Here is a 14,114-nt window from a genome sequence, read left to right as displayed (position 1 = left end):
AAGAGTCCGAAACAAAGTTGTTCAGAAGAAAAGTTACTTAAAAGAGTAGAGAAGGACAAGCCCTCGGATTGGTGAAAGATTTCAAACACTTTCACCGTGGTCGGACGGAACGAACGACCGGGTTAGCACAGTACCTTAAATGAAGAAGAAGGCTGTAGCTGAGGCAGACGTTCCTGGCAGATCACGCAGGCTCACGGTTCCTGAAGCGACTGCCGGACTGACACGAAGAAGGAAGACTGGAGGGCCCTGCACTGCCCAGGGAAGAAACCAGCAGCAGAGCAAAGCAACAAATAAAAGGTGCGCTCCTTAAAACCCAAACAGGGTCCGGTCCTCCTGACTATCCAGATCACTGTAGCTGTGCAAAGCAAATTCGACCAGGGGAGGGAGGCCTTGCATGGTGTTTGGCGAACTGGTTGGTCCCACCAGCTCAAGGGAAGAAGATTCTTTGCAGAACAAATGACTCGCTGCAGGGCTTCACTGGGTGGTTCAGTCATGGTAGTGGTCCTCTTCTTTCAGTTTCTCTTCAGTTCTCTTGATCCAGTGGCGACTCTGGCTTCCAAGCCCCAGAGACCTGCTTTTTATGCATTTTTCACCCATTCACACAGCCTGGTTGTCAATCACACGGCAGGGTGGCTGTCCTGCAGGACAGTCACCTCAGCCAATCATACAGAGTGTGACATGGGTCTCCAAGGAGACCCTGTGCAGGGAGTCTCAAACCCCTCCCTCACATCCTGTGCCCCTCAGACATTCAGACACCTAAGGAGGGGTTCTGTGCAGAAGCCCGCCAAAGGACGGCGAACAAAGGAACCAAACCTGGTTTGGCACGCAGAGTAAAACACGAGAAAGACCTTTACAAAAAGAAATGGTGAATAAACCCAGCCAGAACCAAATAAAAGTAAATGGGGTCCAGCGGATGTAAGTTCGAGGCTACCAACTTAGCCTAAAACAGCACCAAGGCTATTTACATAGACCGCGGTAGGAAAAATAGGGTAGAAACCACTGCCACCAGCCAAATGTTAACGAAGGGGGAACAAAATAATGTTCCATGAGAGACAGACGAAAAGGGATTATTATTAACCCTTTCCAGTACTCTATGTAAGATACTTTGTACTGGGTCTGTGCATTTAAAAAGACTAATAAAGTCAATGGCAACTTTACATTTTCCGGGAAACAGTAGTCAGTCCTAGAAAATGGAGTTTAAAGTGGGAAGTCTGAAAAAGACAACTCTGTGTCACTGCACTAAAGGTGCTGTGTGACACACAGTAAAAAGATGATGCCTATGGAGTAGGTGAGGCTCCACAGTCTATGAACACCCACATGTTAAACACACACAGCAAAACACATGTAAAAGTGGGAAAAAAAGGCTCACAATCTTACCAGGTGAAAAAAATAAATCCTAGAAATCCAGCAAAGGTGCTGAGGGACTCAGTAGGTAAGGGAAATTAGCCACTCTGGAGAATTCTCCCTAACACAACTCAAAGTAAGAAGCCGTCCTTGAAGGAGCTTCTTTGTTGAAATTAACTTGGCAATTCGGAACTGCAGCCCGGCTTCACCGGGCAAACCAACGGTCCAGGAGTTGTAGCAGCCTTCCTCTTCCAGCTCGTTTTCGGTTCTTTCGTTCCAGTGGTCGACCCAGCATTCCAGTCCAGGAGACTCGCCTTTTAAAGAGTTTTCTCCCATTCATTCCAGTTTAGCTCTCACTCACCCAGCAGGGTGGCTGTCCTTGCTGGACAGTCAACCAGCCAATCACGCCAGATTGCATTTGAGTCTCCTAGGAGAATAAGCACAGTGAGTTTCAGGCACCACTGTCACTTCCTGCCCACCCCAGACATTCAGGCACTAGAGGCGGTCTTCAGTCCTCAAGCCTTCCAAAGGCATACAAACAAAAGGACCAAACCTGGTTTGGTGCACAGAGACAAACTCTAGAAGGACCTTTCCAAAAAGAAATGGTGAAAAAAGAAGACCGGTACCTGTCTAAACAAAGGGGTTTAAGGCCCCATCTTGAAAAACATGGCTCCAACGATTTTTAGCTACTGGTGTTCTTGATTGGGAAAAATCATGGTAGTTTGTTTAAAAAACACTTCCACCAGCCATTTCAACATGAAAGGGTCGCAGTTGACTGCTACATGGGTATTTAGACACAGGGGATACTAGGTAACCCCTCCAGCACTCTATAGGAAGATAGTGGGCCTCATCACGAGTCTGGCGGTAACCCTTAATGCGGCGGTAGCGGTATTACCGCTGCATTGAAGGGTCCGCCAGATCATGGCTTTGGCGGATTTCCCCCCAGCTGTGAGCTGGGGGGAAATCCACAGCAAAATTGGGGATTTTTGGTGCGATTACCGCCGGCGGGAAATCCACCACTGTATAATAGTAATCTTGACAAATAATTACTTTTCTCTCATTGTATCTTGGTCGTTGGAAATTTAAGTCCCCTATTACATAGAACAATCCACCAGGGTAGACCTCTCTCCATGCCAAAATAAACATTCCAAATACTCTATTATCTGATTTCGCTTGTCATCTGCTGGTGGATTGTAGACCTTCAGCCAACGGATCTGAGTATTTCCAGATTCCAAGGGCAATTCCACAACTACCCCAGGACCTGTTCCAGTTGCTTCAAAGGAAGGAACTCTTTCGCCCTTAGATGGCTAGCAACTACAATAATCAGTCCTCCAAAGGGTCAGCTTTTCCATGCTTCTGAGCCTTCCTTTGAAACATCATAAACCATCTAAAATTGCATCCTGCGTTAGCCAGGCTTCTTGTATGAGGAAGATATCTGCCATAGTTAAATAAGATATACCCAGGGGATTAATAAAAAATGAACTGTGGCCCCTAGAATTAAAAGATCTAATTCATATATTCTTTGGGTGCATTAGTCGCTCTGCCCCCTCCATATTTGGGGAAACCCAGTTTTGAAGGTTGTTCTACCCCTTAATGTTTTTCCAATTGGAGAGAGTGGCATATATTAGCCACAATATATTTAATTACATGTTCTGGTACAGTAATATTCATATTAGTATCTTTTAATAAATTGCTTTCCTTTGGTTTGATCTTTATTTCCTTAATTAATTCATAACCCAGTTGCAAAAAATGATTTGCTTGTGCCATAATTCTTTTGGTGATAATAGGTGATATAAAATCAATCACTGGCCAATTAGTTTCCCAGCTTTGACAGGGGATTACCACTTGTGTTATATCATGGGTAGTGATTATTTTCAAAAAGGTCACTTGGTAAAATAATTCTAATACATTTGAGCGATTTCAAAAAGGGCTTGCAGAAGTGGCATACAAGTCAATTATTGTTATCTTACAAGAGGCTACATTGATTGTTTGGGAAGAGAGATGATCAAGATCCAATAAGTCGCAATTTTCCTCCACCATCAATATAATCCCCATCATAATCACCCTCTAAACCTCTATGGACTGTATCCCCCGACGAGTTAGGCAATATATTGTCTTTTTGTCATGTTTACTGAGCAGAAAAAATATTCTTTAATTGACTTAGTGCCCAAGGTATCTTGTTTGAGCGTGCAGGCTGTATTCTCCAATTGAAGGCTAGTGATACATGCCTGCATAGGTTTCTTCCTATTTGCTTGGATCTTCTTAGGGATGATATTGAAACCCTTAGCAGCTTCTAGGCAGGTTAAGTCCTTGGGGAAAGTTGTAGCCAGAGCTTGTCTGCTGACTCCAGTTTTGCGAGGAACCTTCTCCTTTGTTGTAATACGGTTCTTGGTTTTGGTCACACATTTTTTCACTAAGAGCCATCTTGTTCGTTTGTGTATCATGTTCCCCTATATCTTGCATAGGGCCTCCATGTTCCCAGTGCATTCCTTATCCTGCGTATTTTCGGGATTATTCGTAATCTCAACATTACCTGCTGGCTTCGGTGCAGTCTGCAGTGGGAGCAAGATCTCTGCAATCTCATTTAAATCTTGTTTTATGATTTGCTTGTCCTTGTAGATTGAGTTGCAGAGAGAGAACAGGGCTTTAAGTAAGATCAAGAATGTGGGTTCAATGGTTGGATCCTCCAAAGAAGAGGCATCACTTGAGAAGAAACTCGCATTGCGTTTTGGTGAAGATGAGTAAGCGGTCATGGCGATAGCTGTTAAGTTAGGGGATTTTGTAAGATCTGTAGATAGAATAGGGCAAGGGACGTTGCACCCTATCGTTTGTTCTGCCCTACTAGATGATTGGTTTATAGAATTAGTCACTGCCCGTAAGTTTAATAACAAGTGTGGCAGTAAATTATTATCAATAGGACTTGCTTCAAGCTCGTTATGCTCCGTACTCGTGGTACCACTAGCCTCTTTGGTAGCAGCAGTTCCAATTGGCTCGCCCGGGATGTTTTATTTTGTCGGTTTAAGAAACACTGTGATCTTTCCATGTTCAGAAGCTGCACCTTCGTTATTCTCAATGACCGAATTGGCAATTCCCAGAACGGATGCTTCTGATTGTTGGTTTAGCTTAATAGTGTTTCCCTTCTTTTTTAGCACTAGGCTTGCTGTAAGTACCCGTGAGCACGCTGCATGATCCATTGTGCGAGGAGAAAATCTTCTGTTTGCTGCCGACATTATAATACAAGCCTCACTGTCAGCATAAGGCCATCATCTTTTAAAACCCAGTGTGGTGCAAAGGATCTCGTACTACCCAAACACTTCCACTGCGACAAGCGCAATTGCAGATTTTTTAATGCAAAGTTGAAATGGGGTAATTACTACATCAATGAGTTTCAGGCTATATAAAAATAGACTTAAACTCATCAGCGGTTCAAAGGCCTTGGCCCGCAGTCAACTCTATTACTATAAAAAAAGGGGGGTCTTTCACATATTACAAAGCTTTTATGTGTGATACTAAAGGAAGTCTTACAGCATTTGTAATTAGTCTACCAGTATGTTTGAGGCCATAGGAGGAAGGTTTGGTCTTTCCCGAGGTGCAAAGGCTGATGGCTCACAGTGAACTTTAGAGCTATGTAAAAGTCTTCCACTTATTATGTGGTTCAAGCAGTAGAGAAAGTTTTCAAAGCTAATCATCACTCAATTTTAAATCCTTAAAGACCAGCGGCCCACAGTCAGCCCTATATATGGAGGTAAAGGTCATCTGTTTTACCATTTTAGGGACCTTACTTATACATTGTCCATGCCAGTTTGTGGCTCCAGTGAAGCCCCCCACTTCCGAAAAAGGCCCAAAACACATGAAACACACATCGCTACACACTGGGCTGCGCTTTGCGCCGATGTGGGCTGTATGTAGTGGTAAGTATCACCTCCATGCAGTAATGGAAATGGAAGTAAGACTTTTCCTTGTGGCAATCAGAACGACACACAAGCCACATGAAACACACAGCTCTGCACACAACGCCACGCTGCTGTGGGCTGTATGTAGTGGTAAGTACCGCCTCCAGGCAGTAATGGAAATGGAAGCAAGACTTTTCCTTGCGGCAATCAGAAAGACACAATAGCAACACGAAACACGCAGCGCTGCACACCACCAATTTAATCACGATGTTATCAATTTTCTACAAGCCTCTTTGGCTCAACAACCTGTCAGGCGTGCTCCACGCACTGCCACCTTCACAATCGCTGTCTACTCAGGCACAACCACAAACCTGCACATGCGCCGTGTGCGCACCACCCCTTGTTCGCCTTGTCTGCCAATCCCAAGTTTCCAATGCTAGCTCCTCACTGTATCATGCTCTCAGTTCCTATGCACAGACCTACGGGTGACATCACCAATTCACTAACTGCATTTAATTGAGAGTACAAGTGTCAGTGCAATTTCACCTTTGGTACAAGCCTGTACTACACAGTAATGTGGTAGCAGTGGCTGAGCAGCCAGACTTATCTCAAGAGTTGACTGAGCAGTAGAACAAAGTTACACAAAGGGCCAACCAATACAGTGATTCAACAAACACTAACTCGAGGTGTCTTGGTAAAAGAATATACATTTATTTACACAGTCAGTTTGAAATCATTACACTAGCAAGAGCAGCTCAATATCATATACTAATATACTAAAAATACCAACCAATAAGTTACTGAACAAGTTCATCTCCCCTGAAGTGGGAGCAAAATGGCACTTCAGTTACTTTCAAAAGGGATAAAAAGACAAGGTTATAAGAATCAATAGCACAAAAAATACTTTCATAGGCAGGGCAAAGGGTTTCAGTTCACTACAACCAGCAATTCAGTTCAAGGCCTGGGCCAAAGTCAATGGGTCAGAGTCTTTGTAGAGGATAGCACAGTTCTGGTAGTAAACGGTTAAGTCTTTGCCACGGATCTTAGAAGAATTTGGTCAGACGAAAAGTTAGACAAATGTTTAGTTTCACAAACTTCCCCTGTGGTCGAATAGATTTCCGGACCACGTTTGCACAGTACCTTTGGAGTGAAGAAGAGCTGTAGCTGAGGCAGTTGTTCCTGGCAGTTTGAGCAGATCTCGCTGTTCCTGAGCTTCAGTCATGGGGACAAGAAGGAGGACGTCGGGAGGTTCTTGCACTGCCCAGGGAAGACGCCACAAGCTTGGCAAAATGTCGGTTTAAGGTGTGAGTGCCTTAAAGTCCACTAACTGGTTTCCTTCCCACTGATTATCCAGGTTTCAACAGCACTCTGAAGAAAATTCGACCAGGATGGAGACGGTGTCCAGGTGGCTTGTGAGTTGGTTGGTCCCACCAAACTCAAGGGTAGAAGTTAACCTTGAAAGGCTTTTCTGTCGATGGAGGTTCAGGCAATTTGGACTTGCAGCAGGGCTTCACCGGTTGTCCAGGAGTTGCAGCAGTCTTCTTCCTTCAGCTTGTCTTCGGTTCTTTTGTTCCAGTGGTCGACTCTGCTTTCCAAGTCCCAGAGACCTGCTTTTAAACAGTTTTCCCCCATTCATTCCAGCCAGGCTGTCACTCACACAGCAGGGTGTCTGTCCTTGCTGGACAGTCAGCCGGCCAATCGCGCCAAAGTGCATTCAGGTCTCCTAGGAGACTAAGCACAGGGAGTTTCGGGCACCTCCTTCACTTCCTGTCCACCCCAGACACTCAGGCGCCAGAGGAGGACTTCAGCACTGAAGCCCGCCAAAGGCCAACTAACAAAGGGACCAAACCTCGTTTAGCGCACAGAGACAAACTCAAGAAGGACTTTCCTAAAAGAAATGGTGAAAAAAGTTGACGGAGTCTATTTTTACAGATAGGTCTTGGGCGCCATATTGAAAAACATGGCAGACCCGATTTTTAGCTACCGTTGTTCGCAGTCGGGAAATATCATGGTAGTTTGATCTAAACCACTGCCACCAGCCATTTAAAGTAGGAAAAGGTAACATTTGACTGCTACAGGAGTGTTTAAACTCAGGGTTTGCTAGGCAACCCCTCCAGCACTCTATAGAAAGGTAGTGTGCGCTGGGTCTGTAAATTTAAAAAGACTAGTAAAGTGAATTTAACTTTACATGGTCTGGGAGACAGTAGTCAGTCCCAGAGAAGGTATTTAAACCTTGGGAAGTCTGAAAGACAACCATGTGCCACTGCACTGAAGGTGCTGTGTGACACACAGAAAAAGATGATGTCTATGGAGTTGTGTTAAAACTCCATAATCAAAGAACACAAAAGTAAAACACACATCAAAATACATGGGCGAGTGGGGAAAAGGCTCATACTCTTCCCAGGTAAAAAATCAAATCCTAGAAATCCAGCAAAGTTGCTGGGGGTCTCAAAAGGTAAGGGAAATTAGCACATTTTGAGAATTCTCTCTAACAATCACCAAACTAATTTCTGCAATGAATAGTTCAATTATTCATCAACATACATACAAAATACATATTATGTGGATGTGTACTGTAATATTTGCCTTTTACTGTGTAGGAATGTGCCAGAAAATCATATATCAGAACCATGTTTTTATTATTGGAATGCATGCGCACTTTACACACAGCACTTTATGTGGATTAGTTCTGTAATATCTGCTCTACCATCTATGGTTGTGCAATCTGCTGCCAGACATTGATCAGGAGATTTGGATTGGCAGGCGTTAGCATTTTCTCATCACAGTCAGTGCAGAGCATTTTGTATCTTATTTTTGCACTATGCGTAAGTGTGCATTATGCACCGACCGTCCACCCTCCACGCTCTAACCACTAGGACAATGATGTCTGAATGATGTGGATCTGTACTGTAAGATGGAATTTGCATTTTACTGTTCAGTTATGGGCTAGAAGTTTGCACTTTGCACATGTATTGACACTTTATTCTTTGACCATTGCAGGTAGATGGACTATATTGTGTATTCTGTCCTCACTTTGTGTGATTATGTTTACGATGCACTGCCACTTTACCCTAATGCTCCAACTAACCTTTGATGTTGGAGTTACATTGTGGTGTTTACCTGGCATTGGCACTTTATTTACAGTACGGGGTGTGACTAGCATTGTATTATCTCAGTATGAGATTATGCAAATCAGGCACTGACATCCCAAATCATTACATCTTCACAACAAGTCTGATGGTCATGTATAGTCACTACGACTACGGGTTTCCTATACGTGGGCACTGCATTCATAGACTTCACAGCATTTTGGAAGCATCACAAATCCCAGCCTTGCATTGTACGCAGTACTGGGCTTTCATGTCTTCCCTACACACAGCATGCCTGCATGCCTACTGCCACAGCTCCCTGACAGCTAATCTGATATTGGGCATCCATGTCCTTGTATGCCGAGGTTAACGTGTTACCCTTGAAATACAAGGATGTACACTTAGGGTATTTTCTGCACGATAAACGGATCCTATATATAACATTAAATATATGGATCCTTTGAACCTGCACAGATTGCAATAAGAACAAGGGTATATGGGACATTTTAATCACCTTTATACTGCATGCTGCTGTGCACATTGCCAGTGGAACCCAACATGGCTACATGCTACCACATAGGGAACTGGTCCCTTCTTTGTGTTCCGGCCTTAGCTGTATGTGGCACCTTGGTGTGGCCCCTAAGGACAACAGGACGCCAGGGTAATTGTAACTGCCTTTATTGGTTAACAAAACGCATGGTTGCACTAGTCCATGTGTGGGACGGGGCAGGTACTCACAGTCTTGGCTAGGCCTTCCAGTTATCTGCACTGGAGGCAGGGTGTGCATTTGCGCCGCACGCTGTATACTTCCATGGCCCCCAGGCGGCCTCCCTTGGCATTGGACATATGCTCTGGAAGTGAGCTGGTACTGGCTTGGGCCTTCAGTCACATTGGCTCCTCACATGGAGCAGCGCTGTCCAGACCGATTTGTATGGCGCTCCGCCAGCCTCACCTGGCGCCAAAGTCCCCGCTCGCAGAGCGCGGGTACGCGAGATCACGTTGGGCCGAGATCTCGCGAGACCGTGCTCCCGCTATCACATGATGTCTCCACACACCTACTTTACTGGGAAAAAGACAGAGGGTCATCCCATGACGAAGTCTGCAAACCTGCTGGGTTTCCTTTTCTCTCTCTGCGGTCTGCCTTGGTCTAGACGTGGAGCAGGGTTGCAGGAGTACTCCTGGGAAGGTGCGGGTGATTCAGATCCTCCTTGTTTTGCTTTCCGCTGCAGCTCTCTGAGTGGAGCGGGGGAGTTGCTGCTTGGGAACTAACTGCCGTATGGTGACCTTGAGGCATCCCTTTCTGGCTGGCAAGGGCTTTCAGGTGGCTCTGGAGGGTCTTGTCTTCTCCGGTTTTCCAGCGTGGCTGTTCGAAGGATTCTTTCCTGTGGTACATGGCCACCCTTTCTAGGTTCCATTTCTTTCTGCCGCTGGTGCAGATGTGGTTTGGCCCTTTGGCAGCGACTTCTATGGGACTGCTGTACCTGGAGCCTGTCACAGTGTCCTTGTGGGGAAAACGTATCTTGACCAGGTCGCCTTTGTTAACTGATGTGCGGCGGGCAGCCCGCATGTCTCCTTGAGTCTTCATGGCCTCCTTGCTCCACTGCATATGAAAGACTGTGTCTTTCATGTCCACATCTTCGTCAGCTCTCACTTTATGGAGCCACGGTGTTACCAGTGTGGATGCTGCCCTTATCCACCTTAGCAGATGGAATGGTGACACGCCGGTGACAGCGTTGGGAGTGATACGGTGCTCTGCGACGGCCTCTTTGACCATCTTGTATGGGTCTAAGCCCCTGGCATGTGCTAGTTGTAGCGCCCCTTTGTTGAAGCGGTTCGCCCACTCGACCAGGCCATTGGCCTGAGGATGGTAGAGACTTGGTCTTCGCTGTTGGATGTTGTTGAGTTTGAGGAATTTCTCCATTTCACGAGAGGTCAGCTGGACCCCATTGTCCGTCACAATTTCTTCCGGTAGGCCCTCACACTGGAATATTGCGGTGAGTGCTTCAATGAATGTTCTGGTGGTGATATCCGAAGAAAAGTCAACTTTTGAGTCAACCGTGACTATCCCGTATTTATGTTCTGGGGGCATGATGTGCAGCGGCCCAATGAGTCCAATCCTAGTTTTCGCCACACCCCTTTGGGGACCTCGGTGGGCAGCATGGGGGCTTGTCTTATGGACAGGCGCTTGTCACTGTTGGTGCACTCGTGGCACCTTTCAACCATTTGTCGTATGTCCTGATCCATGCCTGGCCACCAGTAGGCATTGTGTATCCTACGCCTGGTCATGTTGCACCCCAAATGGCCTGAGTGCGCTCTGCACAGTATCACTTTGTGAATCCCAATCGGAGTGATCACTCGGTCGTCTCTCAAAATGAGACCGTTCATGGCAGTGATTTTGTCATTCACCTTCCAGTAAGGGGGTAGGCCTTCGGGAATCACCCGTTCATCAGGCCACCCTCCGCGGACCCAGGCTGTTATGCGCCTTAGAGCATCGTCCTGCTCGAACTCCTCCTGCCAGTGGTGCTCACTCATGTCCATATACTCGCCGTTCCTTAAGTCGCCTATGGAGGCTACAACACATTCGTCTTGGTCCCAGGGGCATCTTGGTTCAGGAGCCTGGACATGCAGTCCGCTTGTACGTTTTTCCAGCCAGCAATGTGGGCTATTTCGTACGTGTACTCTTGGAGTTTTGCGGCGATCCTGGCCAGTCTCGGGGTGGCAGTCTTGGTGCCACCTGGGCTCAACATGTGGATGAGGGGCTTGTGGTCGGTGACCAGCTTAAATTTCGTGCCCCAAACATAAGGCCTGAAGTAGTCGACGGCCCAGGCACAAGCCAACATGTCTTTCTCCATGGTGGAGTAATTCTTCTCAGCTGGCGACAGTGCTTTGGATTCAAATGCCACAATGTTTTCAGTGTCACCCTTCTTCTGGGTCAGGGTAGCCCCCAGTCCATATGCGCTGGATTCCGTAGTGATGCAGGTGTCCCATTTGGGGTTGAAGGGCTTTAGGCAAGGTGCGTGCAGAATTCTGCGTTTGATTTCAGTGAAGGCCCGTGTTGCTCTGGGCCCCAAGATTAGGTTGCCCCTTTCTTCAGAAGATCCCTAATGGGGGGCGTGGTTTTGGAGAACCTTGGGATGAACTTCACGTAGTACTCCGCTAAGCCCAGGAATGAGCAGAGTTCCTCTCTGGACCTCGGAGCCGGGGCATCCGCTATGGCCTCCATCAGGTTTTTCTTGGGGCTCACTCCTTCGCTCGAGATGCAGTACCCAAGGTATTCTACTTTTCTCACTCGGAAGACACATTTCTCTTGGCGAAGATGAACTCCTGCTTCCAGAAGCTTGCTCAGGACTGCCTTGAGGGCCTTGTCATGAGTCTCGTTGTCCTTGGCATACACAAGGATGTCATCCTGAAAGAATGAGACATTTGTGAGGTCCTTGAGGAGGGCATTCATCATTCTCTGGAATGCTCAGGCTGCCGAGGACAGCCCAAATGGCATGCGGGTGTATTGAAAGGTGCCAAATGGAGTGATGAACGCCGTAAGGGGGCGCCAAGACTTGTGCAAAGGAATCTGGTGATAGGCATCACGCATGTCAAGCTTTGAAAAAATTGCTGCCTCTTTCATCATCAAGACAATTTCGCAGATACTGGGGAGCGGGAAGCTATCGGTAACAACCTCTAAGTTTAGACTCCGCAAGTCGATGCATATTCTGAGGTCATTGCTGGATTTCTTCTTTACTAGAACCACCAAACTCAGCCACTCTGAGGATTCCACGGTCTCAATGGTCCCTTCTTCGACCATCTTCCGGAGGTGGGCCTCTAACGCTGGTCTTGCCATGACTGGCACCGGTCTAACTTTGTGTTTCACAGGCACAGCATTGGGTTTCAAACGAATCCTGTGAACAAAGTCTCTCACTTTCCCCGGTTTCTCAGAAAACAGGCTTGGGAACATCTCCTTGAAGTTTAGCGCTGCTCCTGAGGAGGCCATGAGTATCTCTTCCGGAGTGCTGGGATCTAGTTTGATGCTGAGTCTGTGTTGATCGTCCCACCCGAGCACGGCCGGCCATCTGGTTGAGAAGTACATTTTGGAGTCGGTAGACCTCCCTTTGAATTCAATTTGGGCTCTGATGTAACCCAGTAGGTCAACGGTTGCACCACCGAAGACTGTCGGTTTTTGCCAGGTCGATCTGATCTCCACTTTAACCTTCCCCATCATCTCCATGTATGTGTCTATCGGAAGGATAGTGAGGTCCGATCCAGAGTCCGCCATGAAACATGTTTCCATGCCGTTGTCTTTAATGGTGCAGTGGGGATTTTCCCTCCTGGCGTGAAGAGCATTGACCATGATGACCATCGGTCTGTCCTGTGGCTCGTCCTCGTCGCTTGAAGCACAGTCGCCATCGATGCAGGAAATGGTCTTTTCCCACCACGTGCATGCAGGAGCCACGTGACCAATGCGCCCACACTTCGAGCATTCCTTGTTTCTGGCGGGGCAGTCGCAATCATTCGCCATGTGTTTGGTGCTGGCACACCTGTAGCATTTAGGAACATCCCTTTGCTTGGGGCCCTTTTCTTTGGGGCTGTCGCGGGACTGCTTGTCTCTGCGCCCTCTCCATTGTAGCACCATCAGCTCGGGTACGGGTGGACAACTTCCTGCCTCTTTGCGCCTGCTGGAGGTTTCTTCTTCCGCCCTGGCGATTTGGATGGCCTTGTCGAGGGTCACTTCCTTTTCTAGTATGAGCTTGTCTTGTACTTTCCTGGAGTTGGTGTGGATGACCAGCATGTCGCAGATGACCTGTTACGTGTTTTCACACATAAGGACACCAGTTCCCTCATTCGGGTGATGTAGTCGTCCACAGGTTCGCTCCCTTCTTGTTTTCTGGTGTAGAACCTCAGCCTGTGTAGGACTATGTTCTCCTTATTGGTGAATCACTTTATAATGCGACGGATCGCCTCTTTGTAGACGTTGTCGTCGTCATCCACTGGTATAGCTGTCAAACTGGCAAAAATGCACTGTCCTTCGACTCCCATTGCGTTCAGAAGCATCGCCTTCTTACTTGCGGGGGCGTATCATGTGCCTCCTACGGCCTCAAGGTACGTGGAGAAGAGTGGCTCCCACTGCATCCATGGAATTGCCAGGGTCCCAGGTGAGGGGAAAAAAGGCCAGGGGCGGTGTGGCACCTTGAATGGTGGGTCCGTGGGTATTCAGATATCCTCGTCGCCAGTTATGTTGTGGCCTCTAAGGACGACAGGATGGCAGGGTAATTGTAACTGCCCTTATTGGTTAACAAAACGCATGGTTGCACTAGTCCATTTGTGGAACGGGGCAGGTGCTCACAGTCGTGGCTAGGCCTTCCAGTATCTGCACTGTAGGCAGGGTGTGCATTTGCGCCGCATACTTCCAGGGCCCCCAGGAGGTCTCACTTGGCATTGGACCTACGCCCTGGAAGTGAGCTGGTACTGGCTTGGGCCTTCAGTCACTTTGGCTCCTCACATGGAGCAGAGCTTTCCAGACCGACTTGTCTGGTGCTCCACCAGCCTCACATGGTGCCAAAGTCCTCGCTCGCGCTTGGGTCCACGAGATCACGTTAGGCCGAGATCCCGCGATCACATGATGTCCCCACACACCTCCCTCTCTACATATTCACTAATTGGGTGTTTGGAAAGTGTGTGAACAAACGACAAGTTTATCGCGTAACGTTATATGTTGACGAATTACTGGCATTTTATGCCTTGGGAATGAAGATTTTTCATGGTTTTTAACTTGTGCAAAATGCACGAATAAACTACG

Source organism: Ambystoma mexicanum, chromosome 4p (assembly GCF_040938575.1).
Source record: "Ambystoma mexicanum isolate Mex_15411 chromosome 4p, UKY_AmexF1_1, whole genome shotgun sequence".
Classification (NCBI taxonomy): Eukaryota; Metazoa; Chordata; class Amphibia; order Caudata; family Ambystomatidae; genus Ambystoma; species Ambystoma mexicanum.
Note: the sequence above shows the minus strand (reverse complement) of the source record.